The sequence below is a fragment of the Stigmatopora nigra genome, chromosome 22 (genome assembly GCF_051989575.1).
Source record: "Stigmatopora nigra isolate UIUO_SnigA chromosome 22, RoL_Snig_1.1, whole genome shotgun sequence".
In the NCBI taxonomy this organism is placed as follows: Eukaryota; Metazoa; Chordata; class Actinopteri; order Syngnathiformes; family Syngnathidae; genus Stigmatopora; species Stigmatopora nigra.
In genome coordinates, this window is record NC_135529.1 from 8845400 (window position 1) to 8860410 (window position 15011).

The 15011-nt window shown below is 34.5% G+C and overlaps 1 protein-coding gene across 9 annotated transcripts in view; it reads right to left on the bottom strand.

The window, feature by feature from the left end:
• The window catches only part of LOC144215339 (splicing regulator ARVCF-like), a 109204-nt gene that overhangs the window by 73007 nt on the left and 21186 nt on the right, over window positions 1-15011 (bottom strand). For 8 of the 9 annotated variants that reach the window (XM_077744197.1, XM_077744196.1, XM_077744194.1 and 5 more), the window contains exon 2: window positions 2546-2651. The gene's annotated coding sequence lies outside the window, so the exon portion shown is untranslated. Of the gene's footprint in view, window positions 1-2545; window positions 2652-12012; window positions 12075-15011 lie in introns of those variants that run through there. The other variant, XM_077744195.1, reaches the window with a different exon arrangement.

Consider the following 15011-nt stretch of genomic DNA (forward strand, 5'->3'; position numbering starts at 1 on the left):
TCCACTAACCACATGCCCACATCGTTATCGTTTTCTTAATGGAAATTATAATTCCGCCACTTTAAATGAAAGCCACTGTAATCCACTTAAATTTGAGGACGTTCAATGCAGTGCTGTTATTCATCAATGCAGTTAATACTGCTGCAATATCAAGCAGTTCTTTCTGTGTTTGCGTTTCTACGCGTAACAGGATTCATTCTTCACCAGAAGTCATGGTAAGCAGAAAGTCCATTTCCTTTAAAGTACCAAATCCTTCTTTGATGTTTGTTGTTCACTTCTTTATTTTTATTTTTTTATTTTTCACTAATCTAGTGCTTCTTTCATCACTCTTCCTCCTGAAGAAATAATGCAGAGGAGGCTCAATTTCGACAAAAAAAAAATCTACCGTATTTTCACGACTATAAGGCGCACTTAAAAGTCTTACATTTTCTCCAAAATAGACAGTGCGCCTTATAATCCAGTGCGCCTTATATATGTAAAAAACTGAAAACCAAAAAAACACCACTGTCGGACATTAAAAAAACATAAACGCCTGAACTGAAACAATACTGTTAAATATGCAGATGCCACCTAAGTTTACAACATATTCCATCATATAGCTCCTCCCCCACTGCAAGATTTTATACAAAAAAATTCAAAACATCAACAATGGCTGGCTCTAGAGGTGACTGTGTACTGAGTGCTTCATACCTGGAACTCAATAGCAATTACCGTATTTTCACGACTATAAGGCACACTTAAAAGTCTTACATTTTCTCCAAAATAGACAGTGCGCCTCATAACACAGTGCGCCTTATATATGGAAAAAATGTCATTCATTGAGGGTGCGCCTTATAATGCGGTGCAACTTATAGTCGTGGAAAAAAAAAATACCATTAATGTGTCAAGGTTACTATTTCAAGTCTGATTCCATAGTATGAATTTTGCATGTTTTTTCCATTTACCTTTTGCATTAGCAGATGTTCGCTAATCGCAAAGGAACAAAATCAGTGAAGGTCAATGTCTTTACAATCAATTCAAAAAAAAAGAGCAATGTAACACACAAGGCATGCATAGAATTTGTGAACAGTTTGTTTGTAGAGCACACAACTTATCTAATCAAAAGGGAGGAAGGAATACATTATTTTTATCATAAAGGGAAACTGGCCTCTTGGCATCACTACATTTAATTAGTATGAAATACAGTGAAGATCCGGCACATTTTTTTGTTTTGTTTTTTGTTTTCACTGAAGGGTAAAGAACATCTATAAAATCCTTCAAATATTCACAGACAGTCATAAGCCATTTAGAAGGACGTTTCACATTACATGAATTCACTTTCTATTTGTTGATAATATATCTCCATTTAGTTATAAATCAGAAGAAGTGAGTGACACTTTTCAATCTCATGCTCATTTTTTTTATCCACTGCAAACTGCTTAAAATATTCAACAACAACAACAAAAAATGTAACAAAATCCTTTTTTTTTTTACCAAGGTCACACATTAGTGTTTAAACTGCTTTATGTAATTTCTTCATGAACCTTAAATGCTTTATAGAAAATTAAAACCTTATTTTTACAAAGAAAAACTAATAGTGATGCAATTTTTAGGAGCAGCTTTTCAAAAGGCGATAAGACCTGATTGCTATGCGGGGTTAGTGTAATATTACTCACTTTGAAGCTTCTCTACTTTACACTTTAAAAAAAAAAACAGTGGACGTGCAATCCTTACAAAAGCACACCTTCAAAATTGTTGGCTTTACTATCGACAAATTATAACTAGAAAGACTCTTAATAAATAGAGTTGTCTCATATCTAATCACATGTTCGGATGACCGGTCCTATTGTGTCATTTTCAATTAATCAGAATAATGTAAAAAAAATATTATTTTTTTTTAAATGCAGTGCCGCTAAATGTCAAAATTCATATTTCATATGTAAAGAGAACGTTTGAAAACATGAAAAATACTAAAATTAATCAGAAAACAATTAAAATGAATCATCATGGTCAGTTAAAATGAGCTCAAAACGAAAATATTTGAATTTTGTTCCCTTGTAAACTGCCCTAAAATAAAGAAAATAATAATAAATAAATAAAAAAACATAGATTCCTTATTTTTTCTTGTAGTTTTGACACAAAACTAGTATTTAGTAGTTTGGTAAAGAATTCCATAGTAAACTACAGACTATTCATAGTATTTGGCAGCAATGAAAATGTATATATTTATTTTTAAGTACTATCTCAAAACCTGCCATTGAGAACAATACACACCCAATTCAGTTTGACTGTTTTTTTTTCACAGCAATCATTCAATGATGTCCTCCATGTTTGTTAGAAGAGGAAAAACAAACAAATCAACAAGCCTCCCTCACAAGTAAAGTGAGTGAGGCAATCGGTCCCTAGAGGAGGCATTACAACGAAAACAAAAAACAAAAAAAACGCATGAGTTGAATGTTTAAACCAAAAAAGACTGTCAGGAAATATAATTGCTGCAATGATGAGCTAAACAAAGTGATTAAAGAAAGCTGAGAGGGGAAAAAAAGGAAGAGGCGGTGGTCCGTACCTTTGATGTCGCTGACTGTCTTCACGCCACAAGCACAACAAGAAAAGGCGAGGTTCGGTCGGATAGATTGGACTTGAGTGGTCCGTCTTTGAGGGGGCAAGAGGATCTGTGACCAAAAAATAACATGAAATTAGAATTAAGAGTGCAGCCAATTTGCTGAGTCTGCATTTTTATTAATATTAATAAATACGGGAGTCCTCAAACAAACACAGTTCAAGCACAGTCAGCATTTCATCAGTTTAGACTGAAACTGTGTGGGTAGTGATTTATTAATTTTTTTTAACTTATTGCAGCAGAGAGAAAAATGAATTCAAATAAATTCATTTAAATTGATTTATGAACACATTTTGCATGTTTTGCATGTGATTTATATCATTTTTTTAAACTACAGGTATATAAAATATGTTTTATTTATTTCAGGGACATTTGAACAGCATTTATGATCCAAAAAATACATTAAAACACCATAAGCAACAATGTTGTTAAAGTTAGCCTACTGCTATCATAGTTTAGCATCCTAACACTAAATTAATTTTCATGACATAAGTTATGGAATGTCAGAAAATTTACATATTGTGAACAACTTTATTACTAATACATTTGAAGGTGGTATTTTATTTGCCATGGTGGTCCGAACATAAATTTCTCATCCAACTCTTGTCTTATTAAAAAACTTAGCAAGGTAAAACATTTAATAAAATAAATGCATTTCATATCTTTTGCACTGAAATTTGCATAGCTTGTACTTTAATGTGACATTTATATGTCCGAGTTTAGCCTTTTTTGCCCCTGAAGGTATTAACCTCTGCAGTTTTGATGACAAAAACACAAACACATGAATAAACACACATTTAGCATATTTTGAAGGACAAATATTCCCTAAAGCAAGTCCATGCAATGCATTGAAATATGCCATAAGTACATTTTTCCATAAATGATTCCTAACTTGCTTTAAACTAACAAAAATGCAACATGACCTTTATTTTCCACATTGCAGTGTCATAGAAATATAAACATCATAAGAACTGGGTGAGAGAATAAGAAAAAAATGACCCATGACAGCATAATAGCATAAAAATGAATGTTGATGCTTGTTATTATGATACAATTCATTCAGCCAGTTAGTACGTCCGCCTGGGCTGCCTTTGATGACGAGAAACAAAACTGACAAACCAAACATCGGATCTACTGCTCTCTTGAATGATGATCGCTTCATTTGCATCTCATCATAGTTTTGAATAAAAAGAAGACATTGTGGGATGAATTGCATTCATAATCAGTCAATGTATGTTGTGAGTTAAGATCTCTTCAAATGACTAAGAAGGAATCTCATTATCTGACAAAAATAGTAACTGGCATTGAACCGAGTGAGATTTATGTATGTTTCATTATAATAAGTTATAAGGACTCTGATTGGCTGGGGAACGATGCAGGTTGGGATAGGCTACGGCACCCCTTGTGATTCTTGTGAGGATAAGGGTGTCAGACTCGGGTTGGTTCGCGGGTTGCTTCAACGTCAACTTGATTTCACATTTTAGATATAATATTTTGATTTTTTTATTATAAATTATTAAAATAACTAGATTAAAAGCCCTGAATATTCAGTTTTTTATAGATCTAAAACAATGTTTATTTTAGCTTTTTTATACATATTTTTAGATTTTACAAAATTATTTTTGAAGTAAAAACACAGAAAAAAATGATTAAAAAATGACAATTATTGATTTAAAAGGGGAAAAAATCAGGAAATTTAAAAAACATCTATACTCTTCACTATAATTTGATCCTAAAAAAAAAGTCAGCACTCATAATTTAGTTTCCCGGGCCACACAAAATGATGCGGAGGACCAGATTTGGCCCCCGGGCCACCATTTTGACACTAATGATAAGCGGTTCAGAAAATGAATGAGAAAAAGTCATTTTGTTTGGCAAATGAATACTTTTATCATACATCTAATTCTCTAAGCATGTTTTTTTTCTTTGTTAATGACTATATTAAATATGATTAGGCAGGTCCCATAGACTCTGTAATTTTAAATCTCTCAATACCGACGCACTTGTTGTGCTCCACATTGATAAAAGAAATCTCAAGAAATATTGCTCATATGCTTTGTGATACCTCGCATTAAATATTCTTTCAATACTTGCTCCCCTTAAAACCCACAATGAATACTCTAGGGTCATTCTATGATTAATAATAAATGACAAGTGGCGCCTGCTAGATGAAGGACTGGACGCTGGACTGGAAAATCCATCAGAATTTTCACCATCACACAACCTGTGATATTAAAAAAAAAAAAGAAAAATATATGCCAAATACACCTCATTCTTGCCAAACTACTTTTGTCTTTTAAACATTTTCTATACCGATATGAAGCGATCTGTTATTCCGACACACCACCTGCTTCATCTACTCCCTCGCTAGCTTGTTCCTCTCGAGCTTCATGGTATACCCTGTCATAAAACTGAATTTCATACAATTATTTTAAGGAAATTTGAAGCGCCCTAGACAGCTCAACTATATTGCCAGGTAATGGCTCGGTTGAAAGTAGAGTGGAAAAAGCTCAATTGCAAAAAAAAGCTCTATTTTATGTGTGCAGACTGTGTAGGGAGAGAGCATCCACTAATTGCTTCTTCTACAAGAACATTACAGACCATCATCATTAGTCCACATAAACAGACGGACTTGTGTGATAAGGTGGCGGAAGGGGAAGGCAGGAATTGTGAAGACGCTCTCGACAGCTGCTCGTAAACAGTTACACCCTGCACATATTAATTCATTTGCCAACTAAGATGGGTTTTAAAAAATGGGTAAATACGCCAATAGTCTACACCAAAAGGCGGCTTGGTTATGGTTTATTTTGGTCCAAAATGTCATATCAGGAGTGCACAATATCTATAAATTCTTTGACATGTTTTTTATTGACTTGAGAGCATCAAGGCAATATGTCACTAGTATTGTTTTTTTGCAATTTCAAGGCATAATTCTCCACCCACCATATTTAAAGATGAGATGAGGTCAAACACTTTTCCAGATTTGTCATTAAATTTACAAATATTTTTTTTATGTATACCCATTAAATGTACATAATGGACCTCAGTGAATTGACATTTTATGCATGACCGAGTAACCTTTTTTTCCAAACAAGATTCCAAGGTATTCACCTTCAAAACAAGGTTCAAATGAACTATGACCACCCGCAAGTAACTAAATAATCATAGCAATCAGCCCTGATACAAAAATGAATAATATTTGATGACCGATGCATGAATCTGATTCATTCCAATGATATATGATAATACATAACAATAGGACTAGCAACTTTACGCCCATAATAAACTAATGTAATTGCAGAAAACTAATACACAAAACCGCGTATACATCCCAAAACTAAAGCCATCAATTTTAATTCCCATCAGTTCACAAATAAGGGAGAGTATTTGAAGCTTTATATACAGACAAACCAATTATACCAATGATAATTCTGTATGTAAATGCGACCCAAAACCTTCAAAAATGTGTTTTATCCATCTCAACAATCATTACTTTTGTATTGCCAGTCTCGTCATGTACTCTTTTTCTGAGAGATGTTTACCGAGAGGTGGGCGGCGAAGACAGAACAGGAGGCGAAGAAATGAAAACAGCCAAAGTTAACGGCTTGCTCATTTGTGCTATACTATATTGATATGCTCAGTCTCAGCTATTCTGACAGTAGCGGCGAAAAGGTGAGATGGAAAGGTAACAAACAACCTCTGAGCTATCACTGGGAGAGACTGTGAGCATCAATCCATCACCCTTTTCATTGAAGGCCCGCCTTTCCGGCTGCTTGAAAAAGACCAAAAACCAGACACCCATTTCTCTTTGACATTGAGCAAGAAGTGTGACCTAGATTTAGCTTTACCTGAGCGGCCCTGCTGTCAATCAAAAGTGAGAGTTTGGGGAGATTATTTTAAATCATATGCATGATGGATCATCATTTAATGAGACAAATCTAGGTGGTAGAATTTGGGTGATATCATTTTAAGCATAATACAACACCCTTGGGATATCAGAATAGTCTTGTGTTTAATGAACCTGGAGAATAAACAATACCGTATTTTCCGGACTATAGGTTGGAATTTTTTTTCCATAGTTTGGTTAGGCCTGCCACTTATGTATGTTTTTTTTTCTTGCTCTTTGACCACAACAGGTTGTTATGTTGTTGATTTTAGGTTAAAATGTACCTGTCCATTTTACTATTATTACATAGGTTTGATTGATTTTGATTTCCGCAAAAATGAAAAAATGCCCACACAAAAGTGCGACTTATACTCCGGAAGTAGTTATAAAGTATTTATTTTTACATTATTTGACTGGTTCAAAAAAAAAAAAACGGTAATTGAGACTCAATCAGACTAGCAATAAAAATAACTTGTGTTACCTGCTAAAACAATGCCAAAAATAAACTTAAAAAAAAACAACCTTCTTTTTTTGATTTTTTGATTTTCTGCATGCGACATGAATATACCACATTAAAGGGAATGAGAGGATCCGCTTTGATTGGCGCTAAAAGGAATTCGCGTATTCACACCAGACAGTAATTTTCCATTTTTCAATGCACATCTTTCAAAATGCCAACCATGTCAGTCTCACATTCTGCTGGACATAAGGAAATAAAATAGAGCCTAACAGGAAACGCAAGCATAGGCATTACCGCAGAGGTTTAGTGACTATGACAAACACATGAATTCTTACTGATGAGATTCTTCTTGAATTGTACAGCTGACAACTATGAACAAATTGGCAGGCTAGAAATCCTGTCAGGATACCATGTTTCTGTCAGGGAACGGAAAGATCAAAAACATCACAACTGTGTTTTGGCAAGAGGGGAAAAAATATGAAATAGAAATGACTGAACGGTGAGATAAAAAGGAAGCAGAATTTTTTTTTTTTTTTTTTGCATGGTCCCGTCTCAACATCCAGCAATGAAAATCTGGGCTTCTGCTTTGCAAAATTATGCAAATAAAAGCCTGGGAGATAAAAGTATTGGAACATGCGTCTCTTATTTTGGGATAACATCCTTTTTTAGTCTCTGCTATGACTATAATACTGTATACTATGTTGTGTAGAACACTGGTGTCAAAGTGGCGGCCCGGGGGCCAAATCTGGCCCGTCGGATTATTTTGGGTGGCCCGACTTTCTGTTTTGGGATCAAATTAAAATGAAGAGTATAGATGTATATTATATTTCCTGATTTTCCCCCTTTTAAATCAATAATTGTAATTTTTTTAATCCATTTTTCTGTGTTTATAAATCAAAAATAATTTTGGAAAATCTAAAAAAAAATATATATATAAAAAAGCTAAAATAAACATTGTTTTAGATCTATAAAAAACGGAATATTCAGGACTTTGAATCCAGTTCTTTTAATCCATTTATTAAAAATAAAATCGAAATATTATATCTAAAATGGTCCACGGCCTGTGAACCAATCAGAATCTGACACCCCTGGTGTAGAACCACTAAAATAAAATTTCTGTCAATGTCCCAATACGTATATAACCAATACATAAGTGTAATCTTCACTTTGTTGAAGGAGTAAACATGAACACAATATTTCTTGTTATTGTAGTCAGTGTACAAAATGTATATTGACAGATTGTATATTAGCGCAACAGCTGTACTGGAAGAACAATCTCTTGTAACATTCAAGCTTTATGACCCAAGCACGATCCGCTCTGCCCGTTAAATTGATTTGTTTACACCATGAAGACACTGAGAGAGCAGTGTATTGATGATCTGGTTCCTAGTTTTGCTGCAACATGTTTTCTCAAACCCCCCAAAATCTCAGTCCGGCTATTAAAAATAAACAATTGTGATTTAAGAGATGTACCGTATTTTCACGAATAAAAGGCGCACTTAAAAGTCTTAAATTTTCTCCAAAATAGAGGGTGCGCCTTAAAATAGACAGTGCGCCTTATAATCCAGTGCGCCTTATATATGGAAAAAACTGAAAACCAAAAACGAAAAACCACCACTGTCGGATATTAAAAAAACACAAACACCTGAACCAATACTGTTAAATATGCAGATGCCATCTTAGTTTACAAAATCTTCCATGATATAGCTCCTCCCCCACTGCAAAATTCTATACAAAACATCAACAATGGCTGGCTCTAGAGGTGACTGTGTAGTGAGTGCTTCATACCTGGAAGTCAATAGCAATTACCGTATTTTCACGACTATAAGGCGCACTTAAAAGTCTTACATTTTCTCCAAAATAGACAGGATACCTTATAATGTGCACCTTTTAATACAGTGCGCCTTATAATACAGTGCACCTTATAATACAGTGTGCCTTATACATGGAAAAATGTCATTCATTGAGGGTGCGCCTTATAATGCGGAAATACTGTACATTGCGTGCTATGGTGCACGTGGAGACTTGATAAAAATATGTTTTTTATCTAAAGATTATGTAAGAGGTGCAGAAATTGAGTCTCAATCAGGTTTGTGAGAGTGAGTAGGTGGGAAATATCTGCCAAAATCAAAAGTTTTCATCCAATTTCGATTAATTATTCATCTTTATATTTGAAGTAATCCCAGGTGCTTTGAGGTATTTGAGATGAGCTTTCAGATTGCATTATATTTCTTGTCATATTAAAGTTGCCATTGACTGTTATTGTAGCTTAATTTAAGAGAAAGTCTAAAAGAGGTTATGCATTTTGGGGAGGTTTCGGGATGAAATGTTCCACTTGTGTCGGCGCATAAGTAATGAAACCTAAAAATATGGAGATGAAAGGAGGAATAGCTGGAGGTCTTTGAAAAGAAATGATGGCCTTTTAATATAAAAAAAATGACATTCATTGCTTTTTCTTGCTGTAATAACTTGTGAAATCTATATGTAAGACAGGATACAGATTTATTTCACACCGGAATTGGGAATTATTTCATGCTGAATTATAATGTAGGTCACTACACTCCATGGGAATATAAAGACCAAAAATGTCAGTTTGCTTCTAAATTACAGTTGGCTTTTATTTTATTGAAAATTCTACACCACCACTATTAAAAAGCCAACTTTTACAGCAAGTAACGTCAACTCAATTTCAAGTGGGCCAGACCATTTTAGATATGATATTTAGATTTTTTTTTTTTTAAATAAATTGATTTAAAAAAATGAATTAAAAGCTCTGGATATTCAGTTTTTTATGGATCGAAGAAGAGGGTTTATTTGCGCTATTTTTTCTTTGTTAGGGAAAATATATTTTAATCATTATGTTCCATATTGAAGTGGAACATAAAAAATATTTTTAGGTATTTTTAGATTTTAATAAATTATTTTTGAACTAAAGACTGAAAAAAATGATTAAAAAAATGCAGTTATTGATTTAAAAGGGGGAAAATAAGGAAATTAAATATAAATCTATACTTTTCATTTTAATATGATCCTAAAACAGAAAGTCGGCACTCATGATTTGCTTTCCCGGGCCACACAAAATCATGTGGCGGACCAGATTTGGCCCGCGGGCCGCCACTTTGTCACCTGTGTTTTACAGCATGAAAAAAAAAAAAATGAGACCACAATAAATTCATTTTCTAATTGTGCTGGACTCTATCCGATAGGGAAAATGAAAAAAATAAAAGATAAATAGAACGGTTTCTCTTCTACCTTATTCTGTATGCTATGAGAGCATCCTGCCGCCACTTGCAGGAACACAAATGGATAGCAGAAGAGGAAATGAGCCAAGAAATAAGTGGCATTGATTGAATAGGTTCATGTCCACCCTAATCCATAAACAAGGCTGACCTGCTACTCATTAGTGGATGCTCTACGTTGACCACAATCCACTGGCTCATATCCCAGCAATGCCTTAGAAAAATATTTTAGAAAATGTATCATAACTCATAAGTGACAGAATCCAGAGGCTGTTTGCCATTTCAGGAGTAGGAAAAACAATTTTTCAAGGTAATGTTTTACAAGAAAGCCAATTACATCTGATACGCAGAAGCAGATTAGTGAATAAGATTTTTGTGTTGGAAACAAAGGAGGAACAAGACTAGTGGAGGAAAATCAGTAGAGTTATTAATTGGGAAATATTTTAAAAGGTCTAAAGTTTGAAAAGATATTAATTTGTTGCATTCATAGTAGGCCTGTGCGATCTGACCCGTGAAAAAATGTTTCCTAACATCTGATCTCGATTATTTTTCACAATGTTAATTTTTAAAAATTGGTTTTGGTGTTTTTTTTGTTTTTATTATTTTTTGTAATGTGTTGTGTTTATACAACATTCTCTACCAATATGTGTTAACATTAAACCAGCAGGTAATTGAAAAATGAATGGGTTTACTGGGCCTGCAACGCTTGAAAACTTTGGACTATTTTTGAGCGATTGTTAAAAATTTGCAAAATTCATCAAGAGTCGAAAAAATATAACATAGCTGATCCCAAACATTGATCAAAATGTCCAATCTTGACTCTGAAACTTAAAACATACTGTGCCAAAATACACTCTAGAATGCAAAAGTAAATTTCTTAATAAGACAACACATTTTTTCAAGGGAAAAGGAAGAAAGTTTTGGCCCTCAAAGTACTGGTTATAGTAACATAAGTAACATATTTTAAACCTGTAGATGGAAAGGTAGAGTAGACATTTAACTGGCTACTAATTTACAGAATAGCCATTGAAGAGCAATTTGTAAAAGTTTTCAACCTAATGTTCTCCTGACCGTCCTTTTGTCTCTTTTTTCTATATTCAAGAGCGACAAAGTTTCACCTAAAACAACGGCTAAATGAGGCTCATGTGAAGGAACGTCTGCTGCGTTCCCTTCAATCCGACATCTCATTATAATCCTTTTGATCATAGTGCCGACAGTCAAGCCTGCAAAACACTTCTCAGGCAAAGTGAATCCCAAGTGTGAGTTGATCCCAACAAAGAATTCCTAATTAGTGTTAAAATAACAAAGGGTAGAGATTGTAATGTGATGTATCCATCACGGCAGAATCCCGAAAATTATCACTTATTTGGGCCTTATTTGGCCCTACAATTTACATCATAGGCAAATGCTGGGTATGATGACAATTAGGCTTTTGTCGAGTCAATGGTAAGGACAAAGCCTATGTCCGACTATTATTATTACTATTAAAAATCATCACATTTGTAGCATGTACAGTGCATTTACACCCTGTACTAAAACGAGGGGTTTACAAAATATAATTAGTCCTAATAGGACTAATAAACCTTATAGAATCTGTGAATACCCAAACACGTTTGCGATCCATCCCATCACACTGATCAAATATGAACAAAAACAAAAGACCACCTGACCTTCAATCCATATTTCCTTTCTTCAAAAAGGCTATTTTTCTTAATAGCAAAAGCTGCACCTTTTTCCATATGCAGAGCACAAAGCAAAAACATTTTCTGCCATACGAATAATATAGTTGAGCCTTTCCCAGAACATGGTCTGCTGACAATTTGCTCACATGCATCGCTTCATGTTTCTGACCATCTGGATCCATGGCGATGCCATGGCAGTCCTCCCAGCATCATCTCCCCTTCAGGGATGACAATCATCAGCAACTGAAAGCAGAAATATTGGATGGATTCATCCAGTTAATGTCTCTGCCACCAGCCGCTTTGGCGGGTCAGCATTATTTCCCCTCTCCCCTCCCCACAAAAAAAAATGACTGACTGTTAGATGTAACACATTTCCTTTGTCGTTTATGGGCGGCAACTCAAGAAGAGCCTCTGTGGTCATTGTAGGCTAAAACCAGTAATTGCACTCACTTCTATTTACAACAGGGGTGTCAAACTCCCTTTGGTCTGCGGGCCGAATACATCTTAATTTGAGATTAAGCAAAATGACATAGAACTAACAATAAACCCACTTTTTTCCTTTGTATTAGTCACTAATCCTAATAATTAGTGCAAAGAATGAGTAAATTATCAAAATGTTTATTAAAATAATTTTCCTTTTACATTATGAACAATATATTATGAACAAGAGAAGAACATAAGAACATTTTAAAGAAAATTCATATTTTTTTATACAATGCAGCTTTCTTCCCCGGGCCGTACCAAACCACCAGACGAACCAGATCCGGCCCGCGGGCCGTATGTTTGACACCCCTGATTTACAATCATAATCAGCGTTTCCATATCATGACCTGGCAATTGTGCTCAATATCTGACTAATGATGTTTTTTTGGGACAAATCTTCCCATATAACACAGTCTTCTTTCTTTTCAGTGCTATTGTGGATGAGAAATTCTCTGTTGAAGAGAGCTCTCCAAATAAAATGGCAGTGGGTCGTACGCAAACGTAGTGTTAAATCCCATTTGGGTGCACCATCAGCACCACATGACTTTTTGACAATAGCCTTGTCACCACCTGCGTTCCATATGCCTGAGCATGACACAGTTTTTCCTTCCCTTCCTGTCAGCTGTGCTCTCTCCACCTGCCCTGAGCTGCTGTAGTCTTTGCAGTGCCTTCGTCTGAAACAATGCTGACAGCTAGGAGGCTTTTGAGGAGCCTGTAATCTAGTTTCCATGTTTTTTGTAAAGCACGATCCAGCTGGGTGGTTTTGTTTAACAATAAATTCACTAAAAGGTTGGATGGCGAGATAGCATGCATAAAAAAATAATAAAATAAATAGAAAAGCTGCCATTGCTCCCATTTTTACAGTTTCCGTATCATGGTGGTAGCATGTAAAACCCTATTGAGCATTTTAATTAATATAATTATGCATTGCGTTCAAGCTGTGTGTAAATTAGAATATGGTATATAAATTGATCAACATTGTAAAAGCATGTGTATGAGTTATATGTACATTAGTGGAATTGAATGTTTTTATTGTCATTATATAAAGCTATAAAATGCTTTTTATTGTTATTTTGTTTAACAATACATTCACTAAAGGTTGGATAGTGAGGTAGCATGCTTACATTGTCATAAATAAATATATAAAAAACACAAACAAATGCTGCCATATCTCTCATTTTACACATTACATACCATGATAGCATGTCAAATCCTAAAGAGCATTTTAATTAATTTAATTATGCAGTGTTTAAGCTATGTGCAAATTAGAATATGGTTTATCAATTGATCAAAATTTTAAAAGCATGTGTATACGTTATATATATATTGAATTGAATGCTTTTATTGTCATTATACAAGTAAAATTGAATTTAAAGCTTGCACCACGTCGTGCAAAAATAACAACAACAGACAGACCAATAAATAGTCAATAAAAAAGAAATAAATAGTGAATAAAAGGGCATTGTAGTGCAAGTTCTTAGAGTTCCAATTGCCTAGTTCCCCTTTTGTACAGACATTAGTATACATCTGTGGAACAGAGACTGTGGGATTGTACAAATTTTCAATAGGAATGAAGACAAATAAGTTCAGAAACATTGCGAGAAGCAAAGTCAAACGAATGTGAAACTGCGAATTGATTTAGAACTAAAATGAAACATTAAAGTGAAGCAGGAAAGAGTAGAGGAGAGCAAGCCAAGTACTTAAGATTTCGCTTTACTAATATAAAAAGGTACAGCATAAGCATATTGTAATTTGAATTGCTAATCTTAAAAAAAAGGATTAGATACAGTAGTCTGATATTTTGAAGGGTGTATGAGAAGAATGTGAAGCAATGTGGTGTTTTATATACCACAACTATGTTGATTTTAGCTGTACAATAACAAAAGCGAGTCCAACTCAACTTTATGAGTTCATACTCCTCACCCAGCCCCCCAGATTCCTGCCTGAGACCCCCTGCTGGGACTTGGCGGAGTGAGAAATCATCACCTCTCTACAATCAAAGAAAATCGGCTCATACTTTGAAAACGTCATGCTGAGATGTTTTCATACTTTGGATTGACAGAGATTATGAGAAGGTTTCATTAGTTTACAAAGTAGGAAGGATGAGTTTTATATCTATTCTGGTATTTTTGTACCATAGACGAGTGATGTCCCAATCCGGTATGTTGTATCGGATTTCCTCATGAGATTGGATCGGATCCAGTAGCCGCCACGTGTGTGTGTTTTGTAACATTAGTCAGTTAGTATTTCTGTAGCTGTCAAATAAACCGATACATTTTTTATTTTAAGATTTTTCCTGGTTGATGAATATAGGGATCAAAGTGGAATGGGATGTGCAAAACATAGCTTTAAAAAAAGATATATGTCAGATCAGACAGCATAAGATCAGAAAATTCTAAAAAATAAAGTCAAAGAGTCAACATGTGATGAATTTCTTTCAGATTTCTCCCGTCTTTCCATTGCACAAAATATTTTACATTATGAATCTAGTCCATACGTGTCAAAGTGGCGGCCCGGGGGCCAAATCTGGCCCGACACATCATTTTGTGTGGCCCGGGAAAGTGAATCATGAGTGCCGAATTTCTGTTTTAGGATTAAATTAAAATGAAGAGTAAAGATGTATATTAAATTTCCTGATTTTCCCCTTTTTAAATCAATTATT